The 27,038-nt window shown below is 42.2% G+C and overlaps 1 long non-coding RNA gene across 1 annotated transcript in view; it reads left to right on the forward strand.

Moving 5' to 3' along the window:
• Nucleotides 1-6,587: 6,587 nt before the first annotated feature.
• The window catches only part of LOC118010698, a 48,469-nt gene continuing 28,018 nt past the window's right edge, over nucleotides 6,588-27,038 (forward strand). The window contains exon 1 of the long non-coding RNA XR_004679298.1: nucleotides 6,588-6,699. This is a non-coding gene — a long non-coding RNA (uncharacterized LOC118010698). The remainder of the gene's footprint in view (nucleotides 6,700-27,038) is intronic.

Consider the following 27,038-nt stretch of genomic DNA (forward strand, 5'->3'; position numbering starts at 1 on the left):
AACCAGTCACATGACCTTGCCCAATCACAGGAGTGCAACGGTGCCTGGAGAGTGGAGAGACAGAAGTATTTGGTGAGCATAATTAGTGGCTAATCCATGGGGCTGTTGTGAGGATAAAATGAGTCAATACCTGTAACCCCCTTAGAACAGTGCCTGACACAGAGAAAGTGTCCACTGATATTTATTAAATAAGGTCTCTCCTTCCCAGAGGACACTCCCACGGGACAGAAAAGACAGGGGTGGGCTGGTTGTGTTAAGAAACAGCAAAAGAGTCAATTCCGCCCTGTTTCTGTGCCTGTTGTTCTGATGTAAAGTTGTGAGGCTAGCTAGTGTGGGACCTTTGCCATATCCTTCCTTTTCTAGCCCTAAAGTCCTCTTCCAGTGCAATGAGAGAGTTAGGAAGTATGGTGTCCTGAGCTCCTCAAATGGGAAGTGGCTCAGGGGCCACGTGGTGGATGAGGTCCTCAGGCTCCTGGGGGAGGAGATGGGATTTTGAAGGATTTGCAAAGGAAGCAGTAGAAGAAAAAATCAGAGGCCAGAGCTACCCTCAAACAGGGAGGGTGCTTACATGAATGGCTAGCTATTCACATTTCAGAGGTTTGCAGTGGAGCCCACATCCAGAAAGGGCTGAACTCCATATTCCTAAGCAGACCATGGACCATGACATTACAGGGTGGGCCTCCTGTGTTACCTGACCTGCTCTCCAAGGTGACTTACCCTTTGAACATTTTTTTTTGCTTTCAGTGAATAACCTCTTTGATTTCAAAAGTATTATTCACTGGATTTGAATACTTGGGCTCCCAACTTTTTTTTTCCCCTAAGAATAACTTCCCTTGCTTTATCTGAAGTCACATGTATGTTGATTAAGGAATGGTGGCTGTGTGTGTAAGTGCTGATCCAAAAGGGAGAGGCCTTAAGTTCATTTTTTTTTTAAAGATTTTATTTATCTATTTGAGAGAGAGAAAAACCATGAGTGGGGTAGGCAGGGGGTGCAGCAGGCAGAGGGAGAAGCAGACTCCCCACTGAGCAGGGAGCCCAACACGGGGCCTGATCCCAGGATCCCAGGATCATGACCGGGAGCCAAAGGCAGACACTTAACCAACTGAGTCACCCAGGCGCCCCTCAAGTTCATTTCTGAGAACAGCCAGAAGAGATCCCATTTTCATTAATCAAGGGACTACTATATGGCAGACACTGTTCTAGGACCTGGGTATTTGGCAGTGATCACAACAGCCTCTTGGGCCCTAGTTTTCTGGGCAGTGGTGGAGAGGGAGTTTGGGAGACACCAGCTTGTGTGTGGAAGTCAGTGAATTCATGTGCCATTCTATTTACACTGCTGGAGAGAATGTCTCAATCTCAAATTTGGTTGGAATCTTGGGATTCTTTGGTAGGCTCATCATGATGTAACAATGACAAATCAGAGACCCCTTAGAATTTTTAAATGAGAATGATTAGTCATTTTTCACTCAATTGGCAAAAAGTTATCAACTACTCACCTTGTGGCAGGCTGTATCCTAGACAGTACATATAGCAATACATAAAATAAACAAGGTTTTGATGGCTGAATAATATTCCATTATATGTATACATATATACCACATCTTCTTTATCCATTCACCAAGAAAAAAAAAATGAAATCTTGCCATTTGCAACGACGTGGATAGAACTAGAGGGTTTTATGCTAAGCAAAATAAGTCAATCAGAGAAAGACAATTATCATATAATCTCACTGATATGAGGAATTTGAGAAACAAGACAGAGGATTATAGCAGAAGGGAGGGAAAAATGAAACAAGACGAAACCAGAGAGGGAGACAAACCATGAGAGACTCTTAATCTCAGGAAACAAACTGAGGGTTGCTGGAGTGGAGGGGGGTGGGAGGGATGGGGTGGCTGGGTGATGGACATTGGGGAGGGTATGTGCTATGGTGAGCGCTGTGAATTGTGTAAGACTGATGAATCCCAGACCTGTACCCCTGAAACAAGTAATACATTATATGTTAATAAAAAATAAAAAATAAAAAAAAATAAACAAGGCTTTGCTCTCCTGGAATGGATGTTCTGAAAGACAGAGGTAGACCATAAAGGAGAAGTGAGCAAACACCATATTGCACCAGTTCTTAGATGTGCATTCTTAACATTGCAATAATAAGAAAAAATCTAGAGAATGTATGCATGCTTACATATGTGTATACAAACATCATATGCTGGTATGTGTTTAGCAACCAGATCCACAAACAAGCAAGACTTTGCTTTGCAGCATTTATGGATTTCCATGGTGTAAATACTCCCACTGTGGCCGATTTTAAGCTACCTTAAGGTGATGTTACTGAACATGGTGTTGAGAACAGGTACAATAATTCAACTAAGATCAGGCACATAGACAATAGTAAAATGTAGTAAAATAAGGAGGATGTTATGAGTTTTGTTTCTATTACCTTTATTTTTAATGTAATTAATTTTAAGCTTATATAATTTAATTTTAATAACAGTTGTATTAGCAATGGGCTCACAGCAAGCCTATAAATTAAAAAATCAGATCTCTCTCTAGCATGCCATGGACACACATACACATGAATACACGCGCACATACACATGTGTGTGCACATGCACACGTGTTTTGGGAATCATGAATGTGCCCTGACTGGAGCCTCTAACTCCAATCCAGTGGTTGTTCTGGCCATCCTCCATTCTATATTTAAATTTCCCTTCTTCCTTAGTGAGAACCCTGGGTCCCCACAACAGCAATGACACATTACTCATTTGTTCAGTCCTATTATACATCTTAAAGTAGTTTTATTTTTATTTATTTTTTTAGAGAGTGAGAGAGCACACGAGTGGGGCAGGGGCACAGGGAGAGGGAGAGAGAATATTAAACAGGCTCCATGCTTAGAGCTGAGCCTGACGCAGGCCTCGATCTCACGACCCTGAGATCGTGACCTGAGCCAAAGAAATCAAGACTCAGATACTTAACTGACTGAGCCACCCAGGCATCCCTCTTAAAGTAGTTTTAAAATTGCTTCACCCACACCACTGGGGAAACACATCCACTAAGCAGAATTCAATTGTCCCCCAGTCTCCAGGCCCACTCAAGACTAAGGGTACACAGTGACATACTGGATCATCGTTACTCATATTAGTTATCCACCCTCTGTCAGTATAGTTTTTGCATTTGTTTTAAATACTTTTGGGCTTATTTATTTTAGTGTGTATTGTGTTCTAGGTTTTCTTTCCTCCATCCCATCCTTGCTGATTTAGAATTATTTCTTTTTTTTTTTTAAAGATTTTTATTTATTTGTCAGAGAGAGATAGCATAAGCAGGGGGAGCAGCAGAGGGAGAGGGAGAAGCAGGCTCCTCACTGAGCAAGGAGCCCCATGTGGGACTCGATCCCAGGACCCTGGGATCATGACCTGAGCCGAAGGCAGATGCTTAACGACTGAGCCATCCAGGTGTCCCTAGAATTATTTCTTAAAGACATAGAAATAAACTTGCTTCTTAAGGTCAAATCTATGTCAGTGGTCTACTCAGAGAAGTGACATTCACTCCTGGACTCCCTCCACCTTGTTTTCCCTCCCTCAACTTCAGCTTTCTCTGCTTTGATCCTTCCTGTGGTTCTTTCTACAAAGATAGGCAGATACACAGTTGTTTCTTACTTCCTCTTCTTTTTTACACAAAAGATAGACTTTGTGCACATTGCTTTCATCATTTGACATTATTTCCTGGAGATCACTTCACATCAATCCTAAAGCTTCCTGTCTTTTTTCAGGTTCATAGTACTCCATTGTGTGTATATGTTACAGTTTATTCACCCCACATCTATATTTGGGCACTTAAGTAGTTTCCAATATTTTAAATTACCAGTAAAACAGTAAGACCATGTACATGTGTATTTTCATGCTGTTGGAAGTGTATGTTTGGGTGAATTTTCAGGTATGGGGTTGCTGGGTTGATGGAGAAATGCTCTCTACTTGGGTTGCTTGTTAGGTATTGCAAAATCCCCTCTTGGAACTATGTCGTTTTGCATCCCCTCCAGCATTGAATGAGGGTATCTGTTCCCCCCATCGTCTATCCTATTTCTATTCTTAAAGTGAAATATTAAAAAAAGAATAAAGATTGGATTTGAAATCTGGGAGTGTTGGACTTGAGCCAAACCCTTGATTTTTATCACCTGTATGAGTTTAGGGAATCCTCATATGCAAGCCTCAGTTTCCTTATCTAGAAAGTCGAGATGGTGTTTGCAGGACGAAGGCAAGGGTGCAAAACTTTCAGTCCTGAGAAGTGGACAAACAGTGCTTGCTTATACTGTGCTTTTATTTGCTTTACACTAATCTTGATTAAGATAAGGTTCAAAAACAAGAATTCTGGCAACTCAAGATTCCAAGTAGACAGGAATCTCCTTGTGGTTTTACTGAATGTGGACTGTAGAGCTGCCAGATAAAATCCAAGACACAGTTAAATTCAAATTTCAGATAAACAATGGATAATTTTTTAGCATACATGTGCCTCAAATACTGCATAGAACATACTTACACTAAAAATCTATACCTTTTTTTATTTAACCTGAAATTCAACTGGGCAGTCTGTATTTTCATTTGTTAAATCCAGTGACCCTGGAGGGGGGTGCAGGAAAAGGAAGGAAGATTTTTAAGTGAAATGTCATGTCTTTGGTCCAAGATGGTGAAAAGTAAAAATTCAATGTCCATTGGTGGATGACTGGATAAACAAAATGTGGTATATACATACAAAAGAATATTATTCAACTTTAAAAAGGAATGAAATTTGGAAATATGCTACCCCATGGATGAATCTTGAAGATATTATGTTAAGTGAAAGAAGCCAGACACAAAAAGGCAAATATTGTATGATTCCACTTACGCGTGGTGCTCGGAATAGTCAATTTCACAGAGACTGAAAGTAGAGTAATGGTTGCGAGGAGCTGGGGGGTGGGGGATGGAGAGGTGGTGTTGAATGGGTATGCAGTTTCATTTTGGGATGATAAGAGTCCTGGAGATGGATGGTAGCATCAGTTGTACAACAAGGTAAATGTACTTAATGTCACGGGACTGCACACTTAGAAATGACTAAAATGGTAAATTTTATGTTAGGTCTATTTTACCGTAATAAAAAAATAATTCAGAGGCGAGTTACTTCCCTTCCCTGGTTCTCAGTTTTCTCATCCACAAAATGGGCCACTAGACCAGTGAGGAAAGGTTGGAATGGGAGTGTTCTGACCTGCTTCAGCGTCACCCATGGCCTTGTTGAAACTATGAACTCCTCCTGCACCCCACTCTTGCAACTGGGCTTCTAATTCTGTAGGATTCTGATATGATCAGGGAACCTGTCATTTTAATGAGCATCTCAGGTGCATTCTAAGCAGCAGGAAAGTCTCATTCACCAGAAGAATCTAGATACTTTACCGAGGACTTCAGGAGCTGAAATAATTAATGGATCTCACTGAATTCTTGTATTCACACTGAGCTTTTCCTCTGAAAGAAATATTTTTCGATGTTTTTGAAAAAAGTTCAAAGCCATTGGAATTCAACCCAAACAGAAAGTCAAAAGGCTTAAATAAAATATGTCTAGGTTGATTTCCTGCCCCGGCAAAGATTGTTACTAATCCGTTTTTTTCTTCTTTATCTTTCAACTTCCCTTTCGTATACTTTGCATATTTTCCCCCTGAAGTTTTCAGCTGTAACTTTGAACTTAGCTCTTTGAGAAACACTGCCACACACAATATTGATCTTTGTCTTATTTGTCCCTTTTATCAGAGAAAGAATGTAATTTCCAACTAGGTGTTAATCTGTAGATTAAAGAGGATTTCAAAATGTCTTTAGAGAAAGGGTCTAGCATATTCATTACTGGAAGAAAGAACAACAAATTTGCAGATTTTTAAAAGTCACTTTTCAAAAAAACCCATGGCTGCCTGCATTTTAGAACTCCAAAGTTGTCTCACTGGTTTGTATTAAAACACTTAATAAAAAGCACTACTGTGTGGGTTTCCATGGCCCCAAATGGATAATCAAAGCAAGCTGCCCCAACCTATAAGGGCTTCCTTCCTTGGTTTACAGGACATAATGTCTGTCCTGCCTGGTCTATAAATAAGGCTAATGAGGTCAGCCTGGAAGTAGAAATTCCAAAAGTGCTGCTAATTCTCTCATCCATCACTGCAAAATCAGGAAAACCCATTTATTAAGAGCTTAAATGACTCTGGGAAAAGAAGCATATGATATAATTGTTTATACTAGTCAGTGTATATAAAATAAATTTTTCTCAAGGGCTGGTGGAGAGGAAGCTGGAGAATGTTTGTATTGGGTTTGGAGACAGATTTTGCTTAAGTTCTGGCTCTGCCTTTAATAACCGTGTTATTTTAATAAGACTACTTGACTTCTTTGTAAAACATAGGTAATAGTCCCTACAAGTTCGCTTTGCGGCTGGTGCCGGAGGTACAGGAGGTAGGTCATGATTCCCTACAAAAATAATAAAGACAGTAAGAAGAACAAAAACTATTATTTATAATAGCAGCGCCTTCCACACGCCTCTACTCTGTGCTAGGTGCTGTTTGAAGCGCTTCACATTTAATAATTGAATTTTCCTCAAGACTGTGCGAGGACAGTTCAGCTCTTAACTACTGTCTCACAGGTAAAGAAAGAGGCACACTATGAAGATGAAGCATGCTGCTAGAATGGGAGTTCCCTGAGGGTAAGGACTTTTGTTCTTGTTCTGTTCTCTTCACTGCTGTGTCCAGAATCCTTAGAATAGCTCCTAGTAGAGGCTTCATGAAGCTCACTGAACAAATGCATGCTTAAACATAGAATGGAGGACTTGTCTGACATTAGGTGCTCAATCATTGGCTAGCCCCATCCACCCCCATATCTGCTGTGCTCTGGTCATCAGGTATTTACTGAGCGGTTACTGTATGCCATGCATAGAGCTAAGTGTTTTGCCTTTATTACTTCATTTAGCTATCACTATAACTCTGTACAGTGCTACTATTATTTCTCTCATTTTTTGTATGTGGCCACTGAAGCCCAGACGGATTCTTACTCACCCAAGATCACGCTCTTGATGAGAAGCATAGCCAAGAGGTAAAATCAGGTCTGTCTGACTCCAGAGTTCATGTCCTCTATCACCATGTGGGAATTCTATACAAAGTTCTTATCTTTGAGATTTAAAAAAGAAACCAGAACTTGACAGAGACAAGCACAGCTAAGCATTTATGGGAGAAAGTATTTAGCTATTTTTCAATTTTATAGCAGCATATTGTCCTTCCATTTCTTTTTGCAGCTCTGCTCTGATTTCAGCCCACTGTGCAAAGCCCTCCAATGACTAAACATGGTCCCTCGCATGACATCTAAAATCCTTGACATGGTATTCCAGGCTCTTCACAAGGTACAGCTTACTGGCACGTTGTCGGTGGTCAATAGATATTTGTTGCATGAGTGGACACATTTGCGCAGTGACCTGATTTCTCATAGTTTCCTCACATGCAACCACAGTGAAGTTATGTCTGCTTCAAAGTATTGCATTCACTTTGCATACCTCAGGGTGACCTGAACACGTCCTTGGGAATAGCAGGCTTTTATTAGCATTTGTTGAAAGAATGAAAAATTTATAAACTCTCAGTGCTCAAATGTCTTCTGATAGCAATCAAATTCATTCATTCATTCATTTATTTGGTATTTATTGAAACAATATATTTCAAATTCTATGCTTCATAGTAGAAATAAAGGGATGAATAAAATATTATCCTTGTAATCTACTTATTTAGTGCTATTGTGAGGAAGTGTTAATTAAATAATAAATTTTTTAAAAACCTGCAAAACTGAACTTAAAAAAAACAAAACCTTTTATTTTTTTATTTTATTTTATTTTTTAATTTAATTTTACTTTTTTATATATTTTTTAATTTTATTATGTTATGTTAGTCACCATACAATATATCATTGGTTTTTGATGTGGTGATCCACGATCCATTGTTTTCGTATAAGACCCAGTGCTCCATGCAGTACGTGCCCTCCTTAATACCCATCACCGGGCTAACCAATCACCCCTCCCCCCTCCCCTCTAAAACCCTGTTTGTTTCTCAGAGTCCATAGTCTCTCATGGTTCATCTCTCCCTTCAATTCCCACCCCCCCATTTTTCCCTTCCTTCTCCTAATGTCCTCCATGCTATTCCTTATGTTCCACAAATAAGTGAAACCATATGATAATTGACTTTCTCTGCTTGACTTATTTCACTTAGCATAATCTCCTCCAGTCCCATCCATGTTGATGTAAAAGTTGGGTATTCATCTTTTCTGATGACTGAGTAATATTCCATTGTATATATGGACCACATCTTCTTTATCCATTCATCTGTTGAAGGGCATCTCGGCTCTTTCCACAGTTTGGCTATTGCAGACATTGCTGCTATGAACACTGGGGTGCATATGCCCCTTCTTTTCACTACATCTGTGTCTTTGGGGTAAATGCCCAGTAGTGCAATTGTTGGGTCATAGGGTAGCTCTATTTTTAACTTTTTGAGGAACCTCCACACTGTTTTCCAAAGTGACTCTACCAACTTGCATTCCCACCAACAGTGTAAGAGGGTTCCCCTTTCTCCACAACCTCTCCAACATTTGTTGTTTCTTTCCCTGTCCATTTTTGCCATTCTAACTGGTGTAAGGTGGTATCTCAATGTGGTTTTGATTTGGATTTCCCTGATGGCTAATGATGATGAACATTTTTTCATGTGTCTGTTAGCCATTTGTATGTCTTCTTCAGAGAAGTAAGTGTCTTTTCATCTCTTCTGCCCACTTTTTGACTTGATTATTTGTTTTTTGGGTGTTGAGTGTGAGAAGTTCTTTATAGATCTTGGACACCAGCCCTTTTCTATAGTGTCATTTGCAAATATCTTCTCCCATTCTGTGGGTTGCCTCTTTGTTTTGTTGACTGTTTCCTTTGCTGTGCAGAAGCATTTTATCTTGATGAAGTCCCAAAAGTTCATTTTTGCTTTTGTTTCACTAGCTTTTGGAGATGTATCTTGAAAGAAGTTGCTGTGGCCGATGTCAAAGAGGTTACTGCCTATGTTCTCCTCTAGGATTTTGATGGATTCTTGTCTCACATTGAGGTCTTTCATCCACTTTGAGTTTATCTTTGTGAATGGTGTTAGAGAATGGTCGAGTTTCATTCTTCTGCATGTGGCTGTCCAATTTTCCCAGCACCATTTATTGAAGAGACTGTCTTTTTTTCCATTGCATGTTTTTTCCTGCTTTGTCAAAGATTTGACCATAGAGTTGAGAGTCCATATCTGGGTTCTCTATTCTGTTCCATTGGTCTGTATGTCTGTTTTTGTGCCAGGACCATGCTGTCTTGGTGATCACAGCTTTGTAATATAGCTTGAAATTGGGCAACGTGATGCCCCCAGCTTTGTTTTTCTTTTTCAACATTTCCTTGGTGATTTGGGGTCTTTTCTGATTCCATACAAATTTGAGGATTGTTTGTTCCAGCACTTTGAAAAATGTCATTGGAATTTTGATCGGGATGGCATTGAAGGTATAGATTGCTCTGGGTAGCATAGACATTTTAACAATGTTTATTCTTCCGATCCATGAGCATGGAATATTTTTCCATCTTTTTGTGTCTTCTTCAATTTCTTTCATGAGTGTTTTGTAGTTCCTAGAGTATAGATCCTTTACCTCTTTGGTTAGGTTTATTCCAAGGTATCTTATGGTTTTTGGTGCTATTGTAAATGGAATCGTTTCTCTAATTTCTCTTTCTACAGTTGCGTTGTTAGTGTATAAGAAAGCAAATGAGGGCGCCTGGATGGCTCAGTTGGTTAAGCGACTGCTTTCGGCTCAGGTCATGATCCTGGAGTCCCTGGATCGAGTCCCGCATCGGGCTCCCTGCTCGGCAGGGAGCCTGCTTCTCCCTCTGACCCTCCCCCCTCTCATGTTCTCTCTCTCTCTCTCATTCTCTCTGTCTCAAATAAATAAATAAAATCTTTAAAAAAAAGAAAAGAAAAAAAAAGAAAGCAAATGATTTCTGTGCATTGATTTTGTATCCTGCCACATTACTGAATTGCTGGATGAGTTCTAGTAATTTGGGGGTGGAGTCTTTTGGGTTTTCCACATAAAGTATCATGTCATCTGCGAAAAGAGAGTTTGGCTTCTTCTTTGCCAATTTGAATACCTTTTATTTCTTTTTGTTGTCTGATTGCTGTTGCTAGGACTTCTAGTACTATGTTGAATAATAGTGGCGAGAGTGGGCATCCTTGACGTGCTCCTGATCTTAAGGGAAAGGCTCTCATCTTTTCCCCATTGAGGATAATATTCTCTGTGGGTTTTTCATAGATGGATTTTATGAACTTGAGGAATGTTCCCTCTATCCCTATACTCTGGAGAGTTTTAATCAGGAAAGGATGTTGTATTTTGTCAAATGCTTTTTCTGCATCAATTGAGAGGACCATATGGTTCTTCTCTCTCCTCTTGTTAATGTGTTCTATCACATTGATTGATTTGTGAATGTTGAACCACGCTTGCATCTCGGGGATAAATCCCACTTGGTCGTGGTGGATGATCCTTTTAATGTATTGTTGGATCCTATTAGCTAGGACTTTTTTGAGGATTTTGGAATCCATATTCATCAGGGATATCGGTCTGAAATTCTCCTTTTTGATGGAGTCTTTGCCTGGTTTGGGGATTAAGGTAATGCTGGCCTCATAGAGTGAGTTTGGAAGTTTTCCTTCTGTTTCTATTTTTTGAAACAGCTTCAGTAGAATAGGTATTATTTCTTCTTTGAACGTTTGGTAGAATTCCCCAGGGAATCCATCAGGCCCTGGACTCTTGTTTTTTGGGAGGTTTTTGATCACTGCTTCTATCTCGTTCCTGGTTATTTGCCTATTCAGGTTGTCAATTTCTTCCTGTTTCAGTCTTGGCAGCTTATAGGTTTCCAGGAAGGCCTCCATTTCATCCAGATTGTTTAGTTTATTGGCATATAGTTGTTGATAATAATTTCTAATAATTGTTTCTATTTCCTTGGTGTTAGTCGTGATCTCTGCCCTTTCATTCATAATTTTATTAATTTGGGTCCTTTCTCTTTTCTTTTGGATAAGTCTGGCCAGTGGTTTATCGATCTTATTAATTCTTTCAAAGAACCAACTTCTAGTTTCATTGATCTGATCTACTGTGTTTCTGGTTTCTAATTCACTGATTTCTGCTCTAATTTTAATTATTTCTCTTCTAATGCGTGGCTTAGGCATCATTTGTTGCTTTTTCTCTAGTTCTTTAAGGTGTAGACTTAGTTGGTGAATTCGGGATTTTTCTATTTTTTTTGAGTGAGGCTTGGATGGCTATGTATTTCCCCCTTAGGACCGCCTTTGCAGTATCCCATAGGTTTTGGACCGATGTGTTGTCGTTCTCATTGATTTCCATGAATTGTTTAAGTTCTTCTTTGATTTCCTGGTTGACCCAAACATTCTTGAGCAGAGTAGTCTTTAGCTTCCACGTGTTTGAATTTCTGCCAAATTTTTTCTTGTGATTGAGTTCCAGTTTTAGAGCATTGTGGTCTGAGAATATGCAGGGAATAATCTCAATCTTTTGGTATCAGTTGAGACCTGACTTGTGACCCAGTATGTGGTCTATTCTGGAGAAAGTTCCATGTGTGCTCAAGAAGAATGAGTATTCTGTTGTTTTAGGGTGGAATGTTCTGTAAATATCTATGAGGTCCATCTGGTCCAATGTATCATTCAAAGCTCTTGTTTCCTTGTTGATTTTCTGCTTAGATGATCTGTCCATTGCTGAGAGTGGAATATTGAGGTCTCCTACAATTAACATATTGTTATCAATATGACTCTTTATTTTGGTTAACAGTTGGCTTATGTAGATGGCTGCTCCCATGTTGGGGGACAGGGATATTTACAATTGTTAGATCTTCTTGTTGGATAGACCCTTTAAGAATGATATAGTGTCCTTCTGTGTCTCTTATTACAGACTTTAGTTTAAAATCTAATTTGTCTGATATAAGAATTGCTACCCCAGCTTTTTTTGAGGTCTGCTGGCATGAGAGATGGATCTCCATCCCTTCATTTTCAGTCTGGATATCTTTAGGTTCAAATGAGTCTCTTGTAGACAGCATATGGATGGGTCCTGTCTTTTTATCCAGTCTTCAACCCTGTGCCATTTTATGGGAGCATTTAGGCCATTCACGTTGAGAGTGATTATTGAAAGATATGAATTAATTGTCATCATGTTGCCTGTGAAGACGTTGTTTTTATAGATTGTCCCTGTAAATTTCTATTGTTTATCACTCTTGGGGTCTTTCTCCTTTTATAGAACCCCCCTTTAATATTTCTTGCAGGGCCGGTTTAATGGTCACATATTCTTTCAGTTTCTGCCGGTTGTAGAAGCTCTGCATCTCTCCATCCATTCTAAATGAAAGCCTTGCCAGATGAAATATTCTTGGCTGCATGTTCTTCTCATTTAGTACACTAAGTATGTCTTGCCAGGCCTTTCTGGCTTGCCAGGTCTCTGTGGCTAGGTCTGACATTATTCTGATGTTCCTCCCTCTGTACGTAAGGAATCTCTTCCCCTTAACTGCCCTTAAGATGGTTTCCTTGGTTCTCAGATTTGCAAGTTTTACTATTACATGCCGGGGTGTTGGCCTGTTTTCCTTGATCTTAGGAGGGGTCCTCTCTGCCTCTAGGACTCGAATGTTTGTTTCATTCCCCAGATTAGGGAAGTTCTCAGCTACAATTTGCTCAAATACATCTTCTAGTCCTCTCTCTCTCTCCACTTCCTCCGGGATTCCAATTATTCTGACATTGGAATGTTTCATGGTGTCACTTATTTCTCTGATTCTATTTTCATGGATTCTGAGTTGTTTTTCCCTGGCCTCCTCTTTTCCCTTTTTATCTATTATATTGTCTTCCAGGTCGCTTATTCGCTCTTCTGCCTCAGTTACCCTAGCTGTTAGATTATCTAGATTGGATTGGATCTCACTGATAGCATTTTTAAGTTCTGCCAATTCACCTTTCATTTCTGCCCTTAGAGACTCTGTGTTGCCATTAATTGATTTCTCCATTCTAGCCATTGTCTTCACAATTGCTAGCCTGAATTCCATCTCCGACATCTTGGTTATATCTGCATCCATTTGTAAATCTGCAGCATAAGTCATAATCTCTGAGTCTTTTCTATTTTGGGGGTTCCTCCTCCTAGTCATTCTGTTGATGGGTGTTTGAGGGAATGTATAGAGTCCAAATTATTGACCAGAACCCAAGCAAGATGCACCTGTTTTCTTGGGGCCTTAGGGTTGCTGGCCTCTTGTTTTCCCAGCTTGTCTTCTGGGGGAGGGGCCTGCCGCACTGTTACTCAGGCAACCCTGTTTGGGCGGAGTTGCCCTGTGCCCCTGTGGCGGGGGATGGGCTCAGCGGGAATCAGTCTTTGGGGCTTTTGTTCTCTGGTGGCTTTTCCTGGCGGCTTTCTGCATTTCTTCCACGAGTCGAAGCAGAAGAGACCATTTCCAACCCTCTGCCTCAGAGCAGAGAGACCGCAGTCTGTTCTTCAGTGAGCTCTCCAGGCCACACCATCTCCATTTCTGTCCGTGCTGCTATAAACTGCAGCGTCCTGGGTTGTGCGCCCCTCCGCAGCGCCCCCAGTCCTGCCTCCAGGTCGGTGAGCATCTCTGCCCTTTGTGCTTCTAAAACCGCCAGCCACTTCCAGTTCACGCGTGCGCGACTCCGCCCCTCAGGGTTTCCGTCCCGGGGGCTGCAGTTCGCAGGCGCGACCCCGCCGCTCCAGGTTTCTGCCCTGGGAGCTGCCCTAAAGTCCTTTCCCCACCGCTACGTGTCTGGGAGTCTGTGCCCTGTCCACAGCGCGTGAGGCTGTCACTCACTGGCGGTGTAGGATCCCCACAGCCAGGCACCCTCCCGCTGCCGTTTATCCTCTGATATCTGCCCGCGGAATCACAGCTCCCCGCTTCGTACCTCAAAACCAACAGCCTGCAATATTCTGTTTGTAGAGATCCAGATCTTCTTACATCTCAGGCTGGTTCCTGGGTGCTCAGAGTGGTCTGGTAGATATCCAGCTCAATTCCGGGGACCAGTTGAAATATGGTCCCCTACTCTTCCTCCATCTTTCCCCCATCCACATATAAAACAAAACCTTTTAAAAGCCCTGAAAGAGAGGCATGCATATACTGTGAGAGAGTCCAGCAATTCAGTTGTTATTTTTTCATAAAACTTCCTCCTAACTGTATTTTTAAAGCACTTTCTGCACAAGAATTCCTTAATTCTCAGAATGGTTGAATCAAGACCATCCAAAGAGCATTTCTAGCTTTTGTACTCTGCTAATTGTGTTTGCAATTTCACAAAGGAGGGGAATTGCAACCAGATTCAAAATTTTGGTGAAAAATCTTCTAGACATTAAGGTATACTTCCCCCTCATCTGAGCAGCCAATGATCCACCCTAATATCTGTTTGTCCATTTCTCCATCCATCCATCCATCCATCCATCCATCCATCCATCCATCCACCCCACAGTTGATCCATCCATCCGTCTCATCCACCCAACCATCTATCTGTCCATTAATCATTATTTTATAAAGCAGGAATATGAGGCCAGAAAAGATGAAATGAACAGTGTTTGGTGTACAGTGAACTTGCAATAACCATTGGTTATCATTAGTAATAACTTATTCAGTCAACATTTACTGTGTACTGCTGATTGCTGTGCTAAGCCCTGAGGATGCAGAAATGAACCCAGAGCTGGGGAGGCATACATTAAAAAACTTACTGATAGTAAAATAAATACAATAAGAAGCATCTACACTTAATAAAGGGTCTTCAGAAGATCTAAGGACCTCTACTTCTCTGAGACAGTCAACTTGTTTTCTAGCAAGCCTACTGGAGAAGTAAGGCTTAAAAGAAAAAACTGGGGCTTTGGAGTCAGGAAGATCAGCCCCCATCCTTTATTGCCCATCGCCTACACCTTTGTCCTTAGGTTGCTCATCTCTAACATGGAGACCATAATCACAACAGCGATGGAAATAGACCCTCCCTCATTGGGTGCAGTCAAGATCATTAACAAGTCTATCATGTTGAGAAGGTTCTAGGCTTTCCAAGCCCACCTTTGCAGCTTCATAATTGTACCTATGACTCTTGGCAAGTCTCTTCTCCTCTTCAAGTCTTCATTTTCCCATACATATTAAGAGAGAATTAGCTTGAAATCTGTTTTTCAAACTATGTGAGGTGAACCCCTTCAGGTTCCAAAGAGATCCACACAAGTGACTCTCGGGCTGGTGGTAGAGGGATGGAGGCAGGTAGGGTTCTGTGGACACATATCCTTCCCCTGATTGGAAAGATTTCTTTTAAAATTAAGTTCTTCTGGTGAATATGTTTGAAAGCCACCAGATGAAGTGATCTTCAAGTTGCTGTCCAGCTCTCAACTTGAGGAAGTCTAAGTAGACAGATGGTGACTGGCTGTAAGAATGCAATCAACACAAATATGTTAGTATAATTTGTAATCGTGGAGAGCAGTGCATTTCAAACTTGAAGTGCATCTGAATCATCTGCATATCTTGTTAAAATGCAGATTCTGAGCCAGTTGGCCCCTTGTCATTTTTATTTCCTAGTCTGCTGCTGGGTGCTGCTAAGGCTGCTGGCCCATGGACCATACTGAATAGTGAACATATAGAGTACACTCGGCTCACTGAGCTGGAGAAACAGTATTTCAAGGCTATTTCTTGAAAGGTCTCTGGCAAAAAGGGTTTTTAAGTCAACCTTCAGTTAATCAGAGAAGACCCCAAATTCCCCTTTCTGGAGTAATTTCAGTTGATCCAGGCTCCATTTTTTAATCTCTAAAAAGACTCAGTGAGGGAGTGTATCGGTTTTCTATAGTGACTGTTATGCATAACTACAAATTTTGTGGCTTAAACAATACACATTTGTTATTCTATAGTTCCATAGTGTAGCAGTCCAACACAGGTCTCACTGGACTAAAGTCAAGGTGTCAGCAGGCCTGCATTCCGTTCTGGAGCCTCTAGAGGAGAATCCATCTCCTAGAGGCTGTCCACCTTCCTTGGCTTGTGGCCCTCTTTCCCCATCTTCAGAACCAGCAGCAGCATTTGGAGTCCTTCCCACATTGTACCACTCTTACCTCTCTTACTGTCTCCTTCTTCCATTTGTAAGGTTCCCTGTGATCACATTGGGCAACTCAGAAAACCCTGGATAATCTTCCTATCTCAAGGTCCTTAATTTAATCACATTTGCAAAGTCCCTTTTACCCTGGAAGATAACACATTCACCGGTATTGGAGATTAGGTTGTAAAGATCTTTGGGGAGCCATTATTCTGTCAACCTCGTTGAGTAACAACACATGAAGCATCAATAAGTCAGGGCAATTGGGAGGAGATTGTACAGATCCAGGTGTGAGAAGAAGCAGGGACAGCTGAGCTTGGAAAAGTGAAGAGCTTGGACATTCATGGCCAGAACATGATTGAGAGACCCAGGGCAGCAGGGCAAAGAGAACTGTTCAGGAAGAGGGTGAGTACCAGGACTGGCCCAAGGTGGATGGAGGGGAGGACAGGGGATTCCTGGAGGACAGGATGAGAAAGTGGTTGCAGGTGTGAGGGAGAGAGAGCATCATGGGAGGGATGTAACTGCGTTTGGCTTGATAACTGGTTTTTAATGGGCTCCTTCAAAAAGAGGGGCATCTGTCCTCTCCTCACGAGTGGAGGGTCCCCAGATGTAAATCATAATAACCAAAGTACAGAAGGAGAGAGGGGGCCTTGGCAAAGGAGGCCTCTATGGTCTAAAATTGAAAACTAATGACAGAGATAGAGATTGGAATTCAAAAGAAGGGGATGTGGAAAATAAAATACATTTTGACATAAAATCACAGATGGGAGGCTAACCAAACACATATTTTTATTTGAACAGATGGAAGAGGAAGAGACCATCTAAATGAGGGCTGTGTGGAGCTCTTAGGTGTCAGGCTTTCCTGTCAAGGGGCCTGGAAGCATTCTTCTGTAAGTGTCCCAAGTGCTGTAGAGCAACTGTGGACTAGAGCCCCAGTTCCATCCCTCACCAGCTATGTGACCTTGCTCAGTTCACTAAATCTCTCAATCTCTGATCTATTAAATAGGAGGCAAGAGCATTAACTCACATGGCTATTGGGAGGACTAATGAAGTGAAGCAAGAGAACACATGTAAAGAGCTTATCATATTATTTGACACATAACACGATAGTTGACACATAACCAGAGTGTGACTACCCTTCCTTACATTGCATGGTTACTCTTCCATTCTTTCTGGTCCCTTCCTCTCATGTTTGTTCTGGATAACATTTTGTTTATTCCAGTGTCATGCAATTTATGCCAAGGCAGCGTATGACTCCTCTCCTTTCCACCCAGTATCACACAGAATCATCTAGTTAAGTCTGCAGAAGCTCCCTGCTGCCTTCAGATTGGAAACCTAGACATCTCAGCCTGTAACTCTGGCCCACCACTGTTGGACCACAACCTTCCTTTCTCACTCACTTCTCCTCAAACACCTGCTGCCCCACCCCCCACCCCCCAACCATGAAACTTTGACTCCAGCCCAACACATACATCCTTGTTGGGATCACTTCTTGCTCTGTCCTCCCTCCTGCCCCTAAGATCAGGTGGTTCTCACCTTCAGTCACACCTTGGCCTCTGCTCGAAATGTGTTCTCTCCTCTACAAGTCATTCCATTTGTGATATAGGATGATGTAAGAGGAAAGGGGAAAGGGGAGAATTAGCGATGAAACCAATAATGACAGGAGAGACTGTGTGTGATGTGGGGGGGGGGCGGTCTGCTGGTGGAGGCACGGGGAGGGAAGGTGTTGAGTGGAAGAGGAAGAGAAAGAACAGATTCAGAAAGCAGGAAATTGTTATCCTAAAGGCAGATAAAAACCCTTCGTGTCAGAGGTGGTGCAGATTGGGTGCAGATGGGTGAGATACAGATGACTCACTTACTCATTTCCAGGGCAATAATCCATGTGATAAAGGGAAGTGGAAGAAGACATCAGAACATCCAGATTCCCTGAGATGGCATGCAAAGTCTACCATTATCTGGCCCCTGCCTGCTCAGCAAGCCTCATTCCCTCCTGCTGCCCCCTGCACCTTACCTTCCAGGAACACACAACTGCCCATAGTCTATCCCCACCTTCGTTACCCACACCCTGGGGTTTTCACTTTTTTAATTTACACGTGGTCTTTTTCTCAGCCTGGAATGCTTTCCCCTGTTTTGTCCACCTCTTATCTTTTAAAACGCAACTCCAAGAATGAACTCCAAGAAGCATTATTCAATGGATGCTGCTTTGCCTCCCCCTTTCTTCACCTGAGACAGTTTTCCTATCTCTATGCTAGCTCTGCCCCTCCCCATGTTTCTGCTGTTACAAGCATCCTGCTTTCTGCATTTCCTTTATTCATGTATTGTTTGCTCTATTACTGTAAACTGTCAAGTGTAGGGACTGTGGTTTACTCATCTGTAAGTGCTCAGTGCCTAACTGATCATGTAGTAGATATCTAGAAACATTTATTAAATTACATCGAATATCTTGGGAAGATCTGTTGACATAGCAGATGGGGGATAAAATGAGAAGTTTTAGGTAAAAATATAGGAATGGCATTGGCTTCACTACATAAAGGTAGTGGAGATATAAATCGTGCTGTGGGTATAATAGATATTGTTGCCTAGACCAATAGAAAGAGTTTAATAAAAACCATCGGCCCCAGACAATCAGAAGTTATAAATCAAGTATAAATGCTGATGATTTTGTGTAAATAAATCTGTCATTATAATTAGGATCTAAATGTTGCCATTTTACCGAGGCTTGAAAGATAAGAAGGGAGCCATTACAGTAAAAAGAAAGAACCTTCTCAACAGGATAGTTCTTATGTGTCAGTTAGCATTTGCTGCATAACAAACCAGCCATAAACAGCAAACATGTATTATTTCTCGTAATTCTTTGGGTCAGCTGGGTGGTTTTCTGCTCCAGGGCTGGCTTGACTGATCTCTCTATGCTCAGCTGGCTTCTTGGCTGGGTCTGGAGTGTCTAGAATGGCTCTATTCATATATTTAGTGGTTGGCAGAATGTTTGGTCTAGAGGTCTTCAAATGAGATGCCTCATCTCTGCTTCAGTGCTGTCTCTTCCTCCAGTTGGCTAGTGAGGGCTTCTCCACATGGTAGACTCAAGATTCCAAAGAGCAGAAAGAGAAAGATTTGTTGAGCAAGTATCTGCTTATCTCACATTTTTTATTGTCTAGTGACCACAGCGAATCACACGGCCAAGCTCAAAGTCAATGTGACAGGGGCTTGAGGGAGTGAGGACAGGGAGGTGTAAATTACTGGTGGACAATTTCAGCAATAGTCAACCACACTTTGGGAAGTCCTCAGAGGAGGGGGAGATGCAGCCCTTTTTGGAGGTCTTCAGAGTCTGGTGTGACAGAAGTGAGAGAGGGGTGAGTGGTATGAGGTGAGGATGGAAAGGCAGTCATGATGGAGGACCACATGGTTTGACTGGACAAGTCAAATGTGAGTGAAAGTGCTACATGTTACTTTCAGGCAAATCAACTAGTTGCCTATGCAAGATTCAAGCACCCAGTTTTCTCCTACCATGGAAGCTCTGACACAGAGGAGACATGATGAACATCACGTAAAGGATAGCCAACACAGAGAGACATCCAGACCCCCGGAATTCTTTGTGTGAAAGATAAATAAGCCTTTGTTGTTTTAAGCCTCAGAGTTGGGGGTAGTGATGGTTATTGCTGACTAGTATGGAAATGAAAAGCATAGATCTGTGAAAGCCACATAGATGGATGATTTTGTCTGGGGAGAGAAGGGAAAGAGCAAGACTGAGTCTGGGATAATTGCAACATTTGCAAGTTAGATGGAGGATGAGGAGCTAGCAAAAATCCGCCACTATAGAGACAAACGTTTGGATGAAAACTGCATATCCTAACATTTTCCTCTCTAAATTCATGTATAACAGAGACTGATAGTTTTCATTTGTATGGAGCTACTCCCAAGGAAAGCAGCTGCCACCTTTGGGTTTTCCTGGGCTACTTCATACCCTGCAGATGGATTTACCAAGGGACCAGTGAGAGGAGGTGCAGATTAAAAAACAGCAAACAAACAGGGCTCAAATAAACAAAATACAACAAAACTCTTGTGTGGATGCAAATCACATCTTTTTATCTCAACAGAGACATTCTTAAAGCTGAGAAAAGGGCAGAAGAAGAGCATTCCTACATTGGTCATCATTTTCACCTTCTTCTCCATATTTTCTTGAGTTTGCCCAGTCAGCCCCTGAGGGGGGGGCACAGGCTTGTACACCCACTGGCATCCCCAAGTATCTTCCCTGTATGTGACTTCTAGTTTAAAGCTGCAGGGATTAGGAATCTGGAAGGTGGGGTGATTTTGTTTCTGGGGTCATTTGTTGCAAGAAAGTTATTTTCTGTTTTCAAAGGTGTCCTAGGCATGTTGTTGAATAACAGCCTTTCCTCTGCAGTGGATGTCTGCAAAATGTAACTGCTGTCAGCATTATAGTCTGCCCTTATGGTTCTCCTGGGCCTGGGGAGGCTGCCAGAATTTCTACCTTTGCTAATCTCTTAAGTGGAGGATGTGCTGACCTCCCTCATGCTGTGTGTCCTAGCTAATGCCAACTTCATTCTTCTGAGAGCTGCACAGCAGGATATGGTCTAACTCGACTATGAACCACTCAAAACTAGCTTTGCCAAGCTAGGTCTTTATTCTATGTCAAACTTCACATGGAATGCAGGTGGCAAGGGCTGATGACACTCAGGGACAGACCTCCCATCATCCCCATTAAGTTCCAGTATGATAAACAAATCTGGGTGATTCGGCTCTGCAGTTCGAGCTAGACTGGTCCTGTATGGGCCATTAACTCAAGATAAAGTTTTTAAACTTCAAGATTCAACTTCCTTTGACCTGAACTGGCAGGGAAGCTGTTTTATCCTGCAGGTACCCTCATGGTGAGAAAATGCTGCAGTAAACTCTGTCTGCAGTACATTTTCTAGATCTCGTTTTTTCTCTATGTGGAATGTTCTACAATGCCATACCAAGTCAACCCTGGCTTGTTCTTCACCAGTCACCCCAAGGACTCCCTTCTTCAGAAAGCTTCACTGGCACCTCTTCTCATCACTGTCTGAGTTGGGTGTCCCTCCTCTAGGCCTCCATGGCACCTGGGGTCTACTGCCTTGTGGCATTTCCCACACTTTGCTATAAGTACCCAGCAGGAGCTGCTTGGGTCTACTTGGGCTGTGTTCTGTGTCAGGGCTTCACACATAGCATCTCATGTAAAGCTCAGTCAATGCAGATAAGAAAATGGAAGGTTGCAGAGATTAAGAAACTTGCTCAAGATCACCCACATAGCTAACAACTGGTATTTTAGATTCAAATCAAGGCAGGCCAAGTCCACATGGACCTCCCTGTGACTCCCCTGACTTCATATAATTAGGGACCATGGCATGTCCATCTGTGTGTCCAGAACACCCCAGAATGCTTGGCACATGGAGACAACTCTAGAATGAACTGGCAGACTGACCACATACTGAGGTTAGCTGCATGTAGGTCTGTCTTGTGAGGCTGCAAATTCTTTATGAGTAAGAGTTGTAGCTGTTTTATAGCTGATGGCTGGTCAATAGCAAAGACTCTGGCACAGAACAATAAAAACACAAAGAATAGCAAACAACAGTGAGCGTATGTTCATATGCCAGGCGTTGTTGAAATACTTTACATCTATAATGTTTTTGAAGTATTTTATTGTATTATTATTAGAAGGAGAGAGAGTGAGCATGAGTGGGGGAGGGGCAGAGGGAGATGGAGAGAGAGAATCTTTTTTTTTTTTTAAGATTTTATTTATTTATTTGACAGAGAGAGACACAGCGAGAGAGGGAACACAAGCAGGGGGTGTGGGAGAGGGAGAAGCAGGCTTCCCGCCGAGCGGGGAGCCTGATGTGGGGCTCGATCCCAGGACGTTGGGATTATGACCTGAGCTGAAGGCAGACGCTTAACGACTGAGCCACCCAGGCGCCCCCGAGAGAGAGAATCTTAAGAGGGGGCACTGAGTGTGGATCCTGAAGCAGGGCTTGATCTCATAACCCCGAGATCATGAGCTGAGCCGAAATCAAGAGTCAGACGCTTAACCGACTGAACAACCCAGGTGCCCCCACATCTATGTTTTTAATCTTGACAACAACTCTATGAGGCAAGTTTTCTTACAGTGCCTATTTTATAGATGCAGACACGGAGGCACAGATAGGCTAGGTAGCTTGCTCAAAGTTGCACAGCAGAAAGGTTGCAGTTCTGGTCTATGGTCCCAAATACTTTATAGAAAGTAAATTCTTGTTATGAAATGTATATGAAATAATGGGTGGGTAGCTTACTACACTTGGTTTGATAACAATATAGCTTCCCCCTTATTCCCTAGTGCCCTTGGACTAAAGATTCACTGATGTGGAAGCTGAAGTCCAGGACCCTTTTCTCAGCTTCAGCTGGAGTTCCTGTGGGAGCATACAGTGAAGAAGTGTTGCCTGGCTTTTTCTTATGGCTTTTAGATAAAAGAGGAGGCATCTTGGCCACAGGCATTAGAAAACTATGGCCATACCTCACACATGGAGGGACAGGAATAGAACCAGGAAAGAAGAGAAGCTTCTGGGGGCCTTGCCATGGGATGCATCTTTTCTGGGGAAAATTAAAACACGGCACAGCCCACAGGAATCTCAGAGATGGCCCAGTACCATCCTCTCATAATGAAGAAAGAAAGTAGGGCTCAGGGCGCCTGGGTGGCTCAGTTGGTTAAGCGACTGCCTTCGGCTCAGGTCATGATCCTGGAGTCCTGGGATCGAGTCCCGCATCGGGCTCCCTGCTCGGCGGGGGGTCTACTTCTCCCTCTGACCCTCCTCCCTCTCATGCTCGCTCTCTCTCATTCTCTCTCTCAAATAAATAAATAAAATCTTTAAAAAAAAAAAAAGAAAGTAGGGCTCAGAGAAAGACTGACTTGGTTTCATCACAGAACAGTTGGGGAGTGTTGTTGGGAGCACATCTCTCCCAAGGCCGGGTCAGAGGAAAAAGAATTTGGTTGCACATGGAAGAGAAATGCAATCAGCTTCTCTTGAAAACTTTATAAAGCACTGTGTTAGGCCTGATACATACCTGATTTCATTTAATCCTCAAATAATCCTAGGAAATCTGAAAGCTCTCATTTCAGATAAAGAAATCCAGACTCTGAATTCATTTGCTCAAGCTCATGCAGCTATTATGTATTTGAACCAAGGGATTTTGAAAATGTCAATTTTGTCTAGTTTTTTAGATTTCCAAGGTGTAATGATTATTTAACATGAGACCAACTATTCAATTATTGCACTAGCCATAATAAAGGAAATTACTCAACAGGCAATTAGTTTAGTGTTGCTATAACAATGAAAAAGACCCCCTCGCCTCCTGACTCCTTTTCTTTTCTGTTTTTCTGAGTGTTTTCTTTCAAGAACTAAACACATTGCTTCCATTCAGTTAATCTGGATGTCCAGTCCATCTCACATACAGATGAGGGAGAGTGGCTTGTTTGATCTCACAAAGCATGCAGCCCAAGGAAAGCAGCTCCATGATGGAAGGTCCACCCTCTCCCTAGAAGGACTCTCTGTGAATCCAGAGACACTTAGGGTCCCTGGTGAGTTTGCATGTTCTGGACGTGATTTCAGCTGGAGTGCAAGGTTGCTTCACTTTCGCCCCTCTGCAGACTCCTTTTGCTCACCTGCAGAAGGTGGGCTTGGGGAGGTGGGGGCTGAGGTCACACCTATGGCTGATCATCCGGGAGCTCTTGACTCTTTCCCTTGAGTCATCTCTGTTTGACCCTATTCTCCAGGTTGGGACAGGAGGGGGACATGAATGTTCCTGGACTAGGCTGGTGGGCTCAGGCATTTCTCCAGAGTATCTGGCTGAGCCAGGAATCCACTCTAAGTTACCAATTCAGTAGGACTTTCATCAGAGATGCAACAATCGCCAGTGAACACATAGGAGGGCATTTAGCATCTTTGAGAGAAGAGAAAGGAAGCTCCTCTTGGCACCATCTCTAAATGGGCCAAGAGACAGATCTGCTCCTGATCACTGTTGAAAAATCAAGGTTCTTACTAGCATTGTTATACCACAGTGACTTCAGACAGCAAGCTGACAGAAACAGTGAGAGAATGGGATTATTCTCTGGAGGGGAAGCAAGAAGTTCAAGATATGTTTTCTCTTTACCTCATCCAGAATTTATGAAATGTTATCTTCAAATCATTTAACTTCTTCATATCTCAGATTCCTCAACTATCAAGAGAAAAGGATTTCATAGACCCTTTTTGACACTCCATACGAATGTTGTCAAAGCCCAATTTGTTTAAACTCAAAAATATGTTGTGATTCTGGGACACTGTATGATATAAAAGAAAAAAGGTTGATATTCCCTCATTTAAATGACAAACATTCACAAACTACCTACCAGGTTTAGGGACTTTTTCTAGGCACTGAATCATTAGCGTTATGTTATTTTATGTGTTTAAATTATCTTGAGATCTTTAATCCTGCCTAGCTCAATCTGTTGTTTGGGGTTCACTTGCTGAAGGAAATTCAAGGCCCCAAATGACACCATCTCTGCCTCTCACTTTTATTCAATTACAACAGTCACCTGGGTAATACAGAATCCTTTTTAAGCCATCAATTATAGCTGACAGCCTGGGCTGGTTTCCTGAGCCCCGTTTTTCCATCTCAGTAGAGTTAGGCTAATGCCAATGAGCTGCTGGGGCACAAATGCATCATGAGAAAATTAATCTGTGACTTCTCATCAATGACAAAGTTATGAACAACATGAGACCCACACTCCCCTCTCCAGTGTTCCATCTGACTTTTCATTTTGGGAATGGTCTTGGGGCCCCTATGGCACACGCATCTCAAGGAATGAGATGTGTCATCACTCCTATTGGTGTGCTGTTCCCTTCCTACGCAGCATGCCTATGTGTGCGTTCCTGGGTGACATGCTCCAGTGGCCACAGAAGGTATGGGTCAGTCTTCATTTTCATCACACACCAGCTGTGAAAAGTTGAATGTTAACTGAGTTCTCTGGACTACCACTCATCATCCCCATGGACGCCTTTTTCCATTAACATTGTCAGTCATTCTCCACCAGGGAAAACCCAGCCACCCATTTTGGGACTCAGTCACATTGCTTTCCCAATTGCCTATGTAACTTCTTGAGAGTTACTTGTAATACATTGGATAATTCCTCTGTCCACTCAGCTAGTTATACTTTGATCCATGGTATGAATTGTAGATTAAGGAGCCTTGCATTTTTCGGTGAAGGCTTGTATCAGAGACTGAATTTAAGTCTTTATAACTGATCAGAGCAGACAACATTCTAAGATAGCAGTATTGTTTCCAAGACACTTTTCACTCAGATCCTCAAGAAGACAGCACAGATGCAATCACTCATCCACTTGAGCCTGTCAGGAAGGAAATTGCTTATGAGAGGAAGGGAACTGTTACGTGCATTTCTATAACATTGTGGGCCAAGACTATTACATGTCACGACTTTTCAAATATTGGAAAAAAGAAAAAAAAAACCCACCCTATCACTTCTCTGGCTAAACACAACCTTCTCTTGTATTTATCCAATTCACTGAAAAAATTGTATATAGCTGCTTGGAAAATTGCAAGATAATCTACCAGCAAATCTTGCATTGGGTATTATGTTTGGTCTGTGGGTATTGGCTCATGGTCCATACATTTGCTTTAACTCACCCTGACAGATGGAGTTTGAAGTATTTAGGGAGCAGCGAGGGAGGAGAGAAATATTTTCAACTAGTGGCTTCATTCACCTATTCAGGGAGGGGGGAGTGTGTCTATGGTTTTTGCCTGTGGGGCATTCATTCTCCCTTTTAGGTAAAGTAAATCCTCCTTTTGGAAATCACTCTTCCCCACTCCATGATCTGATATGATACCTTCTATTCCCATGCTAATCTGTTTCATGCTGGTCAATCAGAGTACTAGGTTTCCCTGGTTACAATGATTGGTTCAGAGATGATTTTATTTTATTTTATTTTATTTTATTTAAGATTTTATTTATTTATTTGAGAGAGAGAGAATGCGAGACAGAGAGCACGAGAGGGAAGAGGGCAGAGGGAGAAGCAGGCTCCCCGCGGAGCAGGGAGCCCGATGCGGGACTCGATCCCGGGACTCCAGGATCATGACCTGAGCCGAAGGCAGTCTCTTAACCAACTGAGCCACCCAGGCGCCCTGAGATGATTTTATATATATGGACATATAAGCCAATCAGGGCCAATTGGGGTCTTTATTGTGATTTGTATACGGGCATTAAGAAAGAGAAGTCCTCCTTCCACTAACATTAGTAATCTGGGAGGCTGTGAGTCCAAGGCTGTGTGTGGCCATCATATTAACCATGTGAAGAGAATGTTGTTGAAATTAAGCCAAGAAGAGTCACAAAGAACTGAAGGCACAACCTTGGCCTCTTCTCTTGAGTACTGACTTCATCAGCCCAGACTGGCTTGGTTATGAGAACCATACAAAATCAGTTCCACCTTTTATTAACATGGTTTGAATTAGATGTCTGTCACTTGCGATTGAAAGAGACATTCCTCAAAACACTTACTAGGTGCTGAGCAATTGGCCAGACACCTTTCTCTCTGTACCTTTCTTAGTCATCACAGCATCCATAGGCATGATTTCCATGAAATGGGGTTTTCAGAAAGGCTGGTGGGAAGGTCATTCACTCCAGTTTGGACAGATGTGGATCCAGGATGTAGGGGGCGTGGTGGAAGTTCCTGGAGTGGCCAGAGATCCACTGAGTTAAGAATCTACTCTAAGTTGCTGATTTGGTGGGAAAAAGGAAAGTCAAGACTGAAGAATCAGTTTCCATTGCCACATTTGAGGGGGTTTAAAATCTGAAACTCAGACGTGACGTGAGAGGTGAAGGACCAGGAGTATTGACAATAGTTTGTGAATCACTGTGAGAAGCAGTCAGAGGCAG

Source organism: Mirounga leonina, unplaced genomic scaffold (genome assembly GCF_011800145.1).
Source record: "Mirounga leonina isolate KUSES-001 unplaced genomic scaffold, KU_Mleo_1.0 Mir_129, whole genome shotgun sequence".
NCBI classification, from domain to species: domain Eukaryota; kingdom Metazoa; phylum Chordata; class Mammalia; order Carnivora; family Phocidae; genus Mirounga; species Mirounga leonina.